Source organism: Megascapheus bottae, chromosome 24, assembly GCF_031878675.1.
Source record: "Megascapheus bottae isolate mThoBot1 chromosome 24, mThoBot2.hap1, whole genome shotgun sequence".
NCBI lineage: Eukaryota > Metazoa > Chordata > Mammalia > Rodentia > Geomyidae > Megascapheus > Megascapheus bottae.
In genome coordinates this window covers 23528737-23544281 of record NC_143532.1, presented here as the reverse complement: position 1 = coordinate 23544281, position 15545 = coordinate 23528737, and the positions used below count along the sequence as shown (strand labels likewise).

The window sequence follows — 15545 nt, the reverse complement described above, 5'->3', positions numbered from 1 at the left end:
AGCTTTTCTGGAATTTCAGGTTAGGCATATGTATTGACCAAGTCTGCACTCCTTCATACATGGAAACTGAAATGAAGAATGAAGCCTTTGGAGGGAGAAGATGAACAGAAGGAATCTTGGTGCTGGGATCTTGGTCTGGCATGTCTTCGGGCTGTCTAGTTGTGCTGCCATTAGTCTTTGAGGTCCACTTTTCTCTATCATCATTAAATTTTGCCTCCATCACCTCACATTTGGAGCAAAGCATTGTTGGTGTCACACACACACACACACACACACACACACACACACACACACACGTCTTCATCCAGGTAATCCTCAGGACATTTAGCCATCAACAGTGAGTTGGGAAGTCAGAGATTCCCAGGCAGCACCCCAGGGAATAGAACATTGCTAAAAACAAACAGATATCCCACCACCCCTGTGGGGTTTAACTCTCATGGGTCTCTGATTACAAATCACTAAGCAAATCCTCATTGGGTGCCAGTGCACATAGAGTTAATTGAGTCATTTCTCCCAGGATGTCAACTTTTGCTGCTATTTCTATTCTGAACACTGACTCATACTGTTAATTTAAACTGTGTGTGTAACCGTGGAGATTTCATTACCTTTGGCATTCTTTTTTGTCCTAGAAAATCTAATTTCGGCACAGAGAGAAAAAAAGGTAAGAAACACTTCCATTTTCTTGCAGCTCGATACTTTACATACATAAAGTTGCCGCGGGCCTATTGAAGAAATCACCTCTGGTGCCATTTTCTACCTTGGGGCTTCATGAAGTAAAGACATGTTATCTGGAAGGGATCAGAGCCCATATGGAAGAAGGAGGGAAAGGAAGGCAGGTAGGCAGGCAAAACACCCATACAATAACATGCATTCCATGGCTCAAGCCAACAAGGTTTATAAGTAAACTAACAATGATTACAGTTTTGAAGTATTACTGAGTATAAAAATTTTTTCCAGACCTCTCATGAAAATATCAGAAGAAAAAAATTTGAAGTGCCATTAATATTATAGCCTGTCATATACATGCATAACAGAAGATTATAATAAAAAGTATCAGAGCTGTCACCTCTGCTCACTGAAGTCCATTCCCTTCCATTGCTGACATTGACCCATGTGTTAAAATGTGGGATGGCACAGACACATTCTTCTTAAGGGGACACAGTCACTCACTGAGAATCACTGCAATATATGAATTATTAGTCACTTTTATGTGTGTCACAGTTTTAAGGACTGTGGAAGTTATTTTTATAAACAGCTATATTAAGATATAATTCACACGCCATACAATTTATCCACTTAAGGCATATAAACCAGTGAGCTTATTACTTTATTGTATTTAGGGTTATATATCTATCTACACAATTATAGAACATCTTCATCACACCCAAACTAAAATCTAATACCAATTCATAGTCACTCCCAGTTCTCTTAGATGTAGGCAAGCTACCACTGTGTAGATTAACCCATATTCTAGGCATTTATATAAATGGAATTGCACAAGGTGTGCTCTTTTATGATAGCTTCATTCACTTTAATGTAGCATTTTCAAGGTTCAGTAGTGTTCTAACACCTATCTGTACCTCATTTCTTCCTTATATAGTTTTGCATTATATGTAGATGGAACATTTCATTCATTACTTGGTGGACCTTTGAGGTATTCCATGGCTTATGCTATTATGAATAATGCTTCTGTGAACAATAGTATACAAATTTTTGTGTGGATATATTTTCATTTCCTTTGTAATAGATCTGGGAATGAAATTTCTGGGTTATATGGCAATAGTTTACCTTTTTATTAAATTTACATTTTATTGTAAAAGTAATGTACAGAGGTGTTACACTTACATAAGTAAGATAATGAGTACATTTGTTTTTGGACAGTGTTAAGTTTTTCCTTCATCTTCTCCCAATATCCCCATGCCCCGCCCCTCTTCCTCGAATTGTAAAGTTCATTTCCAACATCGGGCCTAGTGAGTATCGCTGCTGAATTGGTTCTTCCTATGTCAGGCATCCAGACAGAGGCAAACAGAACCCAAGCTTGTACTACTACAGAATCATGTGCAAGCTAGAACTCCCCAACAGCCTTTCTTCTGGCCATTCCTACAGTCAGCAGGCTCCCTCTCAATTGCTTTACGATGGGACTCCTTCCTTTGATATGCAGGTAGAGAGCTATCAATTTCTCAAAGCACTTAATGGTCCAGAAATAGCCAAATGCTGTTGAGACCTTGTGAGGTATTTAAGAAAATCTCAGGGGTCAACTGAAGCCTCATACAGCTACTGGATTTTTGTTGAGAACCTCAGAGTTTGCCCTGGACTCTTTTTAGCTCTTAGGTGCCAATAGGAATAAAACACCAAATGAATTTCAACAGCAGCAGGTTTTTCCACAGAGTTAATGACACTCAAATCTTTATACCAACATTTTCATCTACTTCTCTTCATGATTTACTATTTGAAAAGAAATCAAAATATTGCAGACTTTCAAAGGTTTCTTTCCTCATGACAAGCCAACAGATTAATGGATTGTTTCTGACTGTTTGTTTGGGTTTGGTTGAGATCTAAGGGATATTTTATTTCCCTGAGAAACTCAAAGTTGCCCTGCAAGCTCTTATCTGACATGTAACCAATTTTCGAGTAGGGCTAGGCTTATCCAGGATATAACTACAGATAAGTTCACTGTTAGAGGAAAGATTTCTGCACCTAGAATTATATATGTACATCTCTCTCAGAGGACTCTGAAGAGAAATGATCAATGAAAGAGGGCTGTGTGCTCATTCACAAATGTCAGCACACTCTTCTTTCCAGCTGACTGCATGGTTTTTCTGAAAGTTAAAAAAGAAGAACTTGTAAGCTCATATCAGGCTTGAAGTGGGGTGAGACAAAGGTCATAAAACTATACTGAGGAGTTGATACTAAATACCCCAAACTGCCTGATAATACTGTTTCTGTTCTCAGATTAATCTTAATGCTGTACTTGCCTTGACTTCCCCACAAAGAATGTGCACATAATTGTTTTCATCCTTTTTTTTTTTACCAGTCCTGGGCCTTGAATTCAGGGCCTGGGCACTGTCCTTGGCAAGACTAGAGCTCTACTACTTGAGCCAAAGCACCATTTCCAGTTTTTTCTGTGGTACAGAGGAATTGAACCCAGGCTTTGTGCATGCTAGGCAAGCACTGTACCACATTCTCCCGGTCCTTGATTTCAACTTTGAATCATCTTTTCCCATTGTCATATGGCATTTGTTTATCAGATCAGATTACATTATATCTAAGAGATAATAAGTTGGGCTAACATAAGGGGATAAAATTATATTGCTTAAGATGAAAGGGACATAAGGCATTGTATTGAACAATTTCCAAGTGGATCCCAGCCAATGGAGCACAAACTTGAGACTCATTAGACAGTAAGTGTGATTATGAAATTCAGGAAAATAACACGAATAAGCCATAGAATACACTGTTCAACCATGACATGATCTTCTTTTTAGTGATTGGGAGGTTTTTTTTTTTCCAGAAGCAAGCCAGTTTGATCTGCTTTGTCTCTGGATTCAATTCATATCTGAGAGAATCACATGAGCCTCTTAGGGTGATTCTGGTGCCTCTTTCAGGAGTTCTTCAGATCACTTTGGACCATAACTGGCCTCTTAGACTGAAACCTGAAAGAGTATTTCATTAAGGAACCCTTCTTGGATCTCATAAACTCTGAAATGTCAAGAACCAAGGTTCAGCATTTTACCTTACACAGTACCTGACTCATAATAAATGCACAGAGCAATGTGTTCACTTTATGAATGTAATCATAGAGAAAAACTATTGGGTTGAACTTCTAGACAAAATATCACAGGATAAACACTCTCTGCTTTTTCCTCAAATATGAAGAGAATTCTTGCTTGGGCTCTGGAATTCAATTAAGTAGAAATAGTAAGCACACCATGGATTCCAAGTAGTTGTAAGAAAAGAGATGTCATTCCAAAGGGATAGATAGCTGCCATATTCTTTCCTATCTTTTAGCTGATTTTTGTATTGGGACATGGCTGCTCTGTAAGCAGAGTCTATTTCCCTTCCCCTTGATACTGGGCTGACACTGTGCTCTTGACTCTGTCCAGCAAATAACATAGTTATTGAAGTTGCATGTCTCTCTAGGTGAAGCCTCACCAGAATGTTGGACTTGTTATGTGCAACTCTTATAACATGGCACATGACGTGGAGGAACACAGCCTCTATCTAAAGATAAGAGAGTTTGTGAAGAGATAAGCTCACATGTCAGTCTGGGCCAATTCTCTGACATGGCGCAAGGCCATAGTAAACTTTAGCCAAATTGAGCCATCACATCGCTGACGATCCATAACCTTACATCCAAGTCTAACCTAATTAATGTGCCACACAATCATGAGAGGTAAAACTGTAGCCTTTAAAGCTATTAACTTGTGGGACAATTGTTTTTCAGGAGACAAGATAGCTGATGTCATCAAAAACACCAACAAGAGAACAGACAGGTATTTCCTATTACTGCAGCACAGTAATTTCCAGGGATTCCCACATCTCTTAATATCTATACTTCCAGACTATTTGCCTGGAAATCTTAGAAGCTTTTAGAATGGAAGTTTCACCCTGTGAAAAACACAGGAAATAAGATAAGAAATAATGAGTCCCAGGAGAAATGTAGGATCTGGTGATCAACTCAGCAAGAATTTACTGAGTTATTGTATGCCCAGACTCATGGTACTGAAATGTTAAAATAATCCCATCTATCAAAATATTTATGATCTATTTGATGGGAAAACATTAAAATCACACACATAAAACAATTTTCCTTCAAAATGGGCCTCAGAATATATATAAACATATATATATATATGGATATATATGGTCTGTTTGGAGAACTAAACTTTAAGTCTGTCTGACAGCTGATGCATGCACTATCTCTCCTATTCTATCCTTTCTTTTTTGATTTTTTTTGGTGTATTAATGAAGCTTCTAGGGAAAGAGTTATTGGCATGAAGCATTTATGATGTGTTTATTTAAATATCCCCAATAATTTGTTTTCTGTGCAAGTTCTATTGATCATGACAACTCTTATGTGATCTGTTCATTAGGTCTGGGCTGGCTTGATGATATCGATCAAGTAGATCCCTTTGTGAAGAGATGCATTGATTAGTTTCCTGACAAGCTGTTAAGGCCACTTGCAAAGCTGTCACTAGTGATACTTGCCATAAGACTGGGCCTCACTTTCATTGTCTCGCTGAAGGGAGTCTGAATGGAAGATAGATGAACACAGCTCCAACATACTCAGTGCTAGACAAGCACCCAGTGACCTGTCTCCTGGCTCCTTTGCCCACAAAGAGAAAATGAATGAATGTCCAGGCAGTGAACACTCTGTAGTGTACTTGAATAGTATTTACACTGGGAAATCCACCTGAAACATACCAGGCCTGGGTGGAGAGGGAAACAACAGGTCATTTCAGCAGCTTCTTTCAAGTCCACCATCTGCAAAGCCATTTTCCTCTGCTTCTCTCCAGAATGGCAACAACCCAAAATCCCCAAACAGAGAACCCAGAATCTGAATGGAAGACAATAAATATGCTTTGTCATGGAAAAGACAATTCTGAACACAAGAGGCGTTAGAACAATAGGCCACAATATTTCCTGACAAAATACCAGATCACAAGTACATGACAGTGGCAGTTCCCATTTCTTTAGGACTAAAATTAGTGGATAGCTTGTGCGCTCCAAAAGGAACAAGAAGCCATGTTTAAGTACTGTTGCTTACCAGAGCTTAGCAAAGGTCTGCATTTGCCGAAAGATTGGGGAGGGGGTGATTGTGCTGGTGCCAGAGTCTGACAGTGACTAAAGCAGCTTTTTCCAAAGTATGGTTCTGTATTTGTCTGTGTGGTTGATTGGTTGTTTTGTTGTTGTTGTTGTTGTTGTTTTAGGGGAATTACCTTGACATGGAATTCAGAATAATTGACTAAGCTGACTTAAAATTGGAATTCCTGAAAACTTACCTGAAGAATCCCAGATTTAAAAAAAAATATTCCTTTGGGTTCCAGGGGATAGAAATTATCCAGGATTGTATTCCTTATCCATTTGACATGATCATTAATTCAAGCAAGGTGCTTCATTTTTTTTTTTTAGTTTCGATTGCTTCACTAATGATTACGAGTGAAGTCTTGACTTGGTCAGTAGCCTGAGGCTAACTTGATGCCCGTTGGGTCTGTGTTCTCAGAGTTCTATGAGAGGGTGTATGCAGTTAGTTATCTTCCAGTAAGAGACTAATATTGATTGTTTATACACTCAGTAAGAAACATGTATTCTTGATACTGCTCAACTGATCATGAAGAACACAGGTGATATTAAGGTAATGCCTCTGTTTTTTTTTCTTTTTTTAAAGAAGTAGCCATGTAAGACTATACTTTCAGGGATCATTTCTATAGCATGCTACTAGAGAAATCTCACTGATTGTGTAGAGTACCAGAAACCACAAGGAGGAGATGTAGTGTTCTCTCCTGAGCGTGAAGCTGGCTCTTGGTGTTGCTTTTTTACAACTGCCGTTTTCCATTGATGATCGTTCTTCTCTTCCTTTTGGGAGAGTAGGAGGGAGAGAACACATTCTGAGTGGCTTTTGACATCTTTTAATCTAGTAAAAAAATAATGTAGCCATGTGAAGTACGATGCATAACCAAAACGAAGAGGAAAAATCAGATTGAGAGTCAAGTGAAAACTGAAGATGCAAGTCTCACTTACCTTCATGTTGCTTCTCAGTGAACAATGCCAACCACCAAAATAAACAAAGGACTCAGAGTTACTGGCTTTTGCTTTTCTCAAGAACATGTTGGTTGCGGTAAGAAAAGAGATCATGGGAACTCTTACTCTTGTCCTAATAGGCAAGATGCCTGGAAATTCCCTTCCACTGGTCTGTAGAGCGTCACTAACACCAGCCATTCTGCTTTCTGCCCTACGATGGACAAACACAAGAGGCAAACCTTGTTTCCCTCTGTGACCCTGATGCAGGAACAAGATGACCTGTTTTTCTTGCAAACGGAGATAACCACTAAGATGGGAGATAGTTCCTAGTGCATTGAATTTGAAAATACTGTAAAATGGTTCACCAGCACAATCCATTTGTCAGCCTTCTACTGGCCTGAGTTGAGTTATGCTGTGGAAGCATTCTCATCAGATAGAGGAAGAATCTAAGCTTAGTAGTCATGTATTCAGTCACATAGTGGCTGGCAGAAAGCTCAGCTCAAACTTTGGTTTTGGATATTCTAATTCTAATTTTGTCTCTAAAGACAAAATTAACTCAAGTAGCAGAAAGGAGACAGCTGAAAAATTTGTTCTGATGTTGTTCAGTCAGGACCATGAAATCTTTGATTTTCTTGGTGGGGAGGTATTGAGAGGCAAGTCACAAAGAAGAGATCACAAAGGAGAATCCACCTCAGGAAAAGTCAAGGCCAAGTCACCATAATTCAATTTGCCCAGCGCTCCTAGAGGCTGGCTGTGGACAGTGCACCACACAATTCACTCTGTGTCTGCGTAAGGAGAGAGAAAGAGGAATATTAGGCCCTTGACTCAACTATGGCTCACTAAGGGCCATGAACTACTATCATTTTTGGGTCCCAGAGGTGGTGTTTTGATCTTTCGTTGCGTTTCCTTCTCAGTCACAGTTTGCTCTGACTTCCTAAATCAACTGCAGAGCCTAGAGTGGCCATCAAAAATTTGCATGTGGTTTCCAAGGAACTTGACCCCATGTTTTCTGAGGACAGAAATATTTTTAATTATTTAGCTTATTTTGAAAGCTTCTTTTGTCACATGAGATCTTTTATTAGGTCATCAGTTCACACATGGCTATGTGGCTACCACAATCATTCAACCCAGAAAATTTACGTACATAAATACATGTAAAATATACGAATCATATTTGTATCTTTCACAAAAGCAAGCACTATACTGGCTTTCTGAGGATTTTGTTTGTTTGTTTTTGTTTTTGTGAGTTTTTTGTTGTTTTTAAGCCTACTGGTTTTCTACTCACATCTTTCTACATCAAAAGAAATAATCGATTTGAATGACTTGGGGCTGTTATTGCCACTAGTTTTTCTTCTATGACATTAAATACATTATTGACAATACTTTGGTCAATAAATAGAGATTTATCTGACCCTTCTTAGAAAATAGTTCATATTCCATAATAGGATTATACTGGGCTTCATTTAAGCTTTCCCTTACTGATAGACAGCTGTCATGAAAGTTTGGTTTTGTTTGCTTTTGCCTTGAGAATAATGAGGTAAATGGCTTCATTTATAAAAGCTCAGGGGAAATTATTCTATCAGATAGATTCTGATAAGAGACACTCTTGGAACAAAAGCTATATATGCTTTAAATTTAAACCATAATAAAATCCAAGCAGATTAAAGATTTGAATTTTAAATATTGACAAATCTTAGCTACACATAATTACCATCAGTTACTTCAAACCTCCAATCATAAATCTTAAGTAAAGATGAAGCCACATCACAAACCAAGACAAAAATTCTATCTTTTAACTAAACTCACATTAACTTTACAGAGAGTCAGCACAAAGGGAGATACAGAGACCTCTGAAATATTAGGGCTTCTACTTAACTATGGCCTGTTCAAGCACTAAGGTCCAATGAAGTACCATCCTTTAAGGTCCCTGAGTTGGAATTTTGACCTTTTCTGAGTTTCATCATCAGCCAGATTTTGTTCTGCCTTTATAAGTTCACTGCAGAGCCTAGAGTGGAAATTCAAGGCTTGCTCCTAGGAAGAGAAAAGGAAAAACTCAATGGCATTTTCTGTTATTTTTATGAGGCCTCATCTCTGTGAGAGTTTTTCAAAGTCAGGAAAAAGTTAACATTTTCTAATTTATTTAGTTAAGTCTAAGAGCCTTGAAGGGGATGAGAATACTGGGGCAAGGGCAGGGGAGCGGGGGAGGAGGAGTAGGAAGGAATGGAAGATGTTTTGGGGGTGGGGGGAGGGAAATGGGGACCAAGACATGTGAAAGGGTATCAATGTATGGGAATTAATGCAAATATCATGTAACCCTTCTATTAATTACAATAAAAATATATGAAAAAAAGAATGGAAGATGTTTGATTAAAATGTGTTTGGGGGTGGGTGCCAGTGGTGCATACCTATAATCCTAGATATGCAGGAAAGTAAGATAAAGAAATAAATCAATGTATTAGTACTATCAGTGAAACTATAAACTTGTATAACCACTATGGAAATCATATGGATATTCTTTAAAAATATTTTTAAAAATCCCTACCAGATGATCTGGCCATGCCTTTCTTGGGACTATATTTAAAGGAATGCACGTCAGGCTATAATAGAGGCCTTGCACAACCATGTTCATTGTAGCACCATTCACAGGGGCCAAACCTTTAAAAATAGCCTACATGCCCTATGCTGATGATCAAAACATGTGGTATATATACACAAGGGAATGCTATCCAGCCATAAGGAAGAATGAAAATACATCATTTGCAGAGAAATGGAACTGGCGAGTTTGGGCTGGATAATGATGTAAGTCATATTTAGAAGGACAAAAGTCTCATGCTTTCTCTCATATGTGGTTTTGATGTCTAAAAACAAACCAGATAAGTACATATGAGATCTTATATACATTATATACTATAAATACAGATATAGTATATTTATATACGTGTGTTATATACATTTATATAGGATTATTTGGGGGGATTAGAAGGGGTGAGAGGAAACATTTTAGAGGATGAACAATACAAAAATCATTGCTTCAGTGAGTGAAATGAGACATTGATAACTATTGACTAATAGGAATACAGGTTGAGGAAAGTGAGACACAGTCAATCTGTAAAGTACTGTCTATACAAGCGTGAAATACCACAGTGAAATTCCTCACATAATTAACTTACACTAAAACACTGAATGATGAAGATGTAAAAAACCAAAATGAAAGTTCTGCCTGGGCTGTGAGGACTACCAGGCAAGGTGGGGGGGGAGATAAGTTAAAGAAAATGAATATGGTTAAAACGCTTTATGTACACATATGAAACAGAACAATAAAGCTTGTTGATGCTGGCTTTGGAAGGGGGATGCAGGAGAGTGATGACTGAGGGAGTCTGATCTAGTGTATGCATATGTGGGCATGTCAGAATGAAATCCAGTACTACTAATTGTTGCTAATGGGGGGAAATGAACCCAAGATTTTGTGATGGAGTGGTCCATATGAATCCTTGATCAACCTATCAAACTTTCAGAATGCCTACTTCCCTCCTATTTTTTCTGAATCTCCCCTTTATTTGCACAAAGACAGGAGGGTAGGAGGAAGAAAAAGTACTTCACACTGGCCAGTTGTTTCCCAAGGGAGACTGTCACATTCAGCCAGAGTTTGAAGTGCTGTTCAAAAGTTGAATTAAAAATGCAATCGTATCCCAATCTTAAAACCCCAAACCTCTCAATCAATCATGGTTTACAAAGCATCTAAAGAAAGGAAATTTTTGACCAACTGATCAAAGCAGCACTCAGAATGGAACCACTGATTGAATATTGACCTCAGCAGGCACTGTAATTGCATCTTATTGGCAAATCATTACTAGTTGATCTTGGTGATAGAAAGTAAGATGGAAATGAGAGGCACTTACTTCTCTGGGTCAAGTGAATAACTAGCACACAAAATCTTTCTGGAGGTGTGTTATATGGTGGGAGGATTAGAGGTTGACTTCTATAACTTTTCTGTGATTGTTCAGAGTTAAGTGGTTCTTATATTACCTCAAAAAAATGCAGTTCTAATGACTCTTCCTGCAGCAAGACTTCCTTTATCCTTCCAACCTTTCTAGCTCCTTTTACACCTTGCTCCAGCCAGCACACTAGAGTTAGGAGTTCAGGCTCATGTTCTACCAGCCATTATACTTTCTAGCTTCATACCAACCTAGTGGGTGTTATTAATAGCCCCACCCTATATTGAGGAGGGCCTGGAGAAAGAGGTCAATGGTATTGGAAATATACTTCAGGGAATCATCTCAGAGAATTTCCCAAATATCCAGAAGGGCAGGCCTATCCAGATACAAGAAGCTTTTAGAACCCCAAACAGACCTGACCAGAAAAGAACATCCCACCATCACATTGTGATCCGAACTGGATCAATAGAAACCAAAGAAAGGATCCTAAAGGCAGCCAGGGAAAAAGGATCAGTAACCTATAAAGGAAAACCAATCAGAATAACCGTAGATTTCTCAGCAGAGACCATGCAAGCAAGAAGTGACTGGAAGCATATATGTCATGCCCTCAAGTCAAATAATTACCAACCAAGAATACTGTACCCAGCTAAGCTCTCATTCATAACTGAGGGAACAATAAAAACATTCCATTCCAGGGAAAAGCTGCAACAATATGTAGCAACAAAACCAACACTACACAGAATTCTCAAAGATATTCTATACATAGAAAACCAAAATAAATGCAATATAGGGAAAGAAATGGCACCTAAACAGCATACCATCTAAGGACCACAAGAACTGGCAAGACACAGTCCCTAATAAAAGCTTTTAAAAATGGTAGGAACTAATAAATATCTCTCAATCCGAACTCTCAATATCAATGGACTTAACTCTCCAATTAAATGGCATAGGCTGCCTAGTTGGATCAAAAAGCAAGAGCCATCGTTCTGCTGTCTTCAAGAGACACATCTTACCCCAAAAAACAATCATCTTTTGAAAGTGAGAGGTTGGAATAAACTCTATCAAGCTAATGGCCCCCATAAACAGGCTGGAGTTGCCATCCTCATATCAGATAAAATAGACTTCAAACTACAATTAGTAAGAAAAGACAATATTTACACACCCAATCCCGGAGCTCTGAACTTCATCAAGCAAACTTTACTTACACTGAAACCATACATAGATCGAAATACAGTGATTGTCGGTGACTTTAACACACCACTCTCACCTATGGACAGATCAACAAGGCAAAAACTTAACAGAGAAACCTTAGAATTGAACAACTATGTAGATCAACTAGATCTAACAGACATCTGCAGAATATTCCACCCAGCAACAACACAATATACGTTTTTCTCAGCAGCACATGGAACATTTTCCAAAATAGATCACATCTTAGGCCATAAAACAAACCTGGTCAGATTCAGAAACACTGAAATTATTCCATGCACACTCTCAGACCACAAAGGCATCAAACTGGAACTGAACACACATCTCCATCAACGAAAACCCTGTAACTCATGGAGACTAAACAACACATTGTTGAATCACCAATGGGTCATCGAAGAGATCAGAACAGAAATCCAACAGTTTATGAAATTTAACAGTAAGGAGCACACAAAATACCAAATCCTTTGGGACACAGCAAAGGCAGTACTCAGAGGAAAATTTATAGCGCTGAGTGCCTACAACAAAAAGTTGGAAAAATTGCAAACCAACAAGTTAATGTCCCACCTTAAGCTCCTGGAAAAGGAGCAACAAACCAACCCTAATCCCAGTAGAAGAAAGCAAATTATTAAAAGCAAAGCAGAATTAAATGATTTGGAATACAAAAAAACTATAGAAAGAATCAACAAAACAAGGAGTTGGTTCTTTGAAAGAATTAACAAAATTGACAAGCCCTTAGCAAATCTTACCAAAAAAAGAAGAGAGCATATCGAAATAAACAAAATCGCAGATGAAAATGGTAATATCACGACAGAAATTACCAAGATCCAAAATATCATGAGGGAATACTTCTCAAACCTTTATGCCAACAAATTTGAGAATCTAGAAGAAACGGATGAATTCCTAGCCAATATTAACATACCCACACTGAACCAAGAAGAACTAATCCAACTCAAAAGGCCCATTTCAAGCACTGAAATAGAAATGGCAATTAGAGAACTTCCACCTAAGAAAAGCCCAGGGCCAGATGGATTCACAGCTGAATTCTATAAGGTCTTCAAAACAGAGCTCACACCAATACTCCTCAAGCTCTTCAACGAAATTGAAAATGAAGGTTCTTTACCAAACTCATTCTATGAAGCCAGTATAACCCTCATCCCCAAACCAGACAGAGATTCATCAAAGAAAGAGAACTATAGACCTATTTCTTTGATGAACATCGATGCAAAACTTCTCAACAAAATACTGGCCAACCGTCTACAACAACTCATCAAAAAAATTATACACTATGATCAAACTGGATTCATCACAGGGAGGCAAAGCTGGTTCAACATATGCAAATCAATTAATATAATTCAACACATGAACAAGAGCAAGGACAAAAATCACATGATTGTCTCAATAGATGCAGAAAAGGCATTTGACAAGATCCAACACCCCTTTATGTTAAAAGCTCTGGAGAAACTAGGAATCCATGGAACATTCCTCAATATAATAAAGGCTGTGTATGAGAAACCCACTGCTAGTATTACACTTAATGGTGAAAATCTAAAGCTATTCCCTCTAAAATCAGGAACGAGACAAGGATGCCCACTCTCTCCATTACTCTTTAACATAGTACTAGAATTCCTAGCCAGTGCAATAAGGCAAGAAGCAAGTATAAAGGGGGTCCAAGTAGGGAAAGAGGAAGTAAAACTATCCCTCTTTGCAGATGACATGATTCTGTATTTAAAGAATCCTATAGACTCTACTCCAAAGCTCCTTGAGCTGATTCAAAACGTTGGAAGAGTAGCAGGCTATAAAATTAACCCTCAAAAATCAACTGCCTTCCTTTGCGCCAACAGTGAAAGGAACGAGGCAATAATCAGGAAAGCAACTCCTTTCACAATAGCCTCAAAGAAAATAAAGTACCTAGGAATTAGCTTAACTAAGAATGTAAAGGACCTTTTTGATGAAAACTTTAAAACCCTAAAAAAGGACATTAAAGCTGAACTAAGGAAATGGAAAAACCTCCCATGCTCCTTGATTGGAAGAATCAACATTGTGAAAATGACAATTTTACCAAGGGCTATCTACAAATTCAACGCAATACCCATCAATATCCCAATGGCATTCTTTAAAGAAATAGAAGAGGCAATTCAAAATTTCATATGGAATAATAAAAGACCCCATATAGCAAAAACACTTCTTAGCAGAAAGAACAGCACTGGAGGAATTTCAATTCCAAACTTTAGACTCTATTACAGGGCTATAATTATCAAAACAGCTTGGTACTGGCACAAGAACAGGCTTGAAGACCAATGGAATAGAACTGAGGACCCAGATATTAAACCACAGACCTATGGCCACCTAATCTTTGACAAGGGAGCCAAAAATATAGAATGGAAGAAAGACAGCCTCTTCAACAAGTGGTGCTGGCAGAACTGGTTAAGCACCTGCAGAAAACTAAAGTTGGATCCTTCTTTGTCACCTTGCACTAGAATTAACTCCAAATGGATCAAAGACCTGGAGGTAAAAGCTGACAGTCTGAAAACTTTACAAGAAGGAATAGGAGATACACTAGGCCTCCTTGACACAGGTGGAAACTTTCTTAATAAGGACCAAGAATCACAACAAATCAGAGAAAGGCTGGATAAGTGGGACTGCATTAAACTGCAGAGCTTTTGTATGGCAAAGGACATAGCTAGTAAATTAAATAGGAAGCCTACAGAGTGGGAGAAGATCTTCACCAACCAAACAACGGACAAAGGCCTCATATCTAAAATATATCAACTCAAACATTTGAATCACTCCAAAACTAAAAGTAACAGCCATCCCATTAAAAAATGGGCCAAAGACTTAAAGAGAGTCTTCTCTGAAGAAGAAACAAAAATGGCCTATAGACACATGAAGAAATGCTCAACATCTCTGGTCATAAGAGAAATGCAAATCAAAACAACTCTAAGATTCCACCTCACTCTAGTTAGAATGGCCAGGATCAGGAAAACGAATGACAACAGATGCTGGAGGGGATGTGGCCAGGAGGGATCACTACTACACTGTTGGTGGGAGTGCATCCTCGTTCAACCACTATGGAAAGCAGTGTGGCAGTGCCTCAAAAGTCTAAACATAGAACTCCCCTATGACCCAGCAATTCCACTACCTGGCATTTACCCAACCATTCAGAAACTAGGGCATACTAAATCCAGTAGCACAACAATGTTCATTGCAGCATTATTCACCATAGCAAAGATATGGAACCAACCTAGATGTCCCTCAGTTGATGAGTGGATCAACAAGATGTGGTATTTGTACACAATGGAATTCTATGCTGCTATCAGAAAGAATGACATCGCCCCATTTGTTAGGAAATGGAAAGACTTAGAAAAAATCATATTAAGTGAAGTAAGCCAGACTCAAAGGAACTTAGGCTCAAAGGTTTCCCTCATTTGTCATAACCAGTAGAAACCTTGGGCTCTACTAGCAGAGATCTGAAATAGAGCAAAACCTTGATATATAAGGCCATATAGTATGAAGCTAATTGAAAGGACCTCCAGGATACTGAAACAAAAGCCATACAATGAATGATTGTTGTCCTTAATGTACTATATTATCTTTCATCTCCTTTGCTGTCTCTTGGGTATCTCATATTGTAACAGTATCTCACTTTGTTATCTGATATAT

General features: G+C 38.3%; 1 non-coding gene across 1 annotated transcript; it reads left to right on the top strand.

Annotated features, from left to right (window-relative positions):
- The first annotated feature begins 6400 nt into the window (after nucleotides 1-6400).
- Nucleotides 6401-6617, top strand: LOC150047140 (small nucleolar RNA U3). The gene has a single exon (XR_016539580.1). It is a non-coding gene; the product is annotated as a small nucleolar RNA U3 (small nucleolar RNA).
- The last annotated feature ends 8928 nt before the right edge of the window (nucleotides 6618-15545 follow it).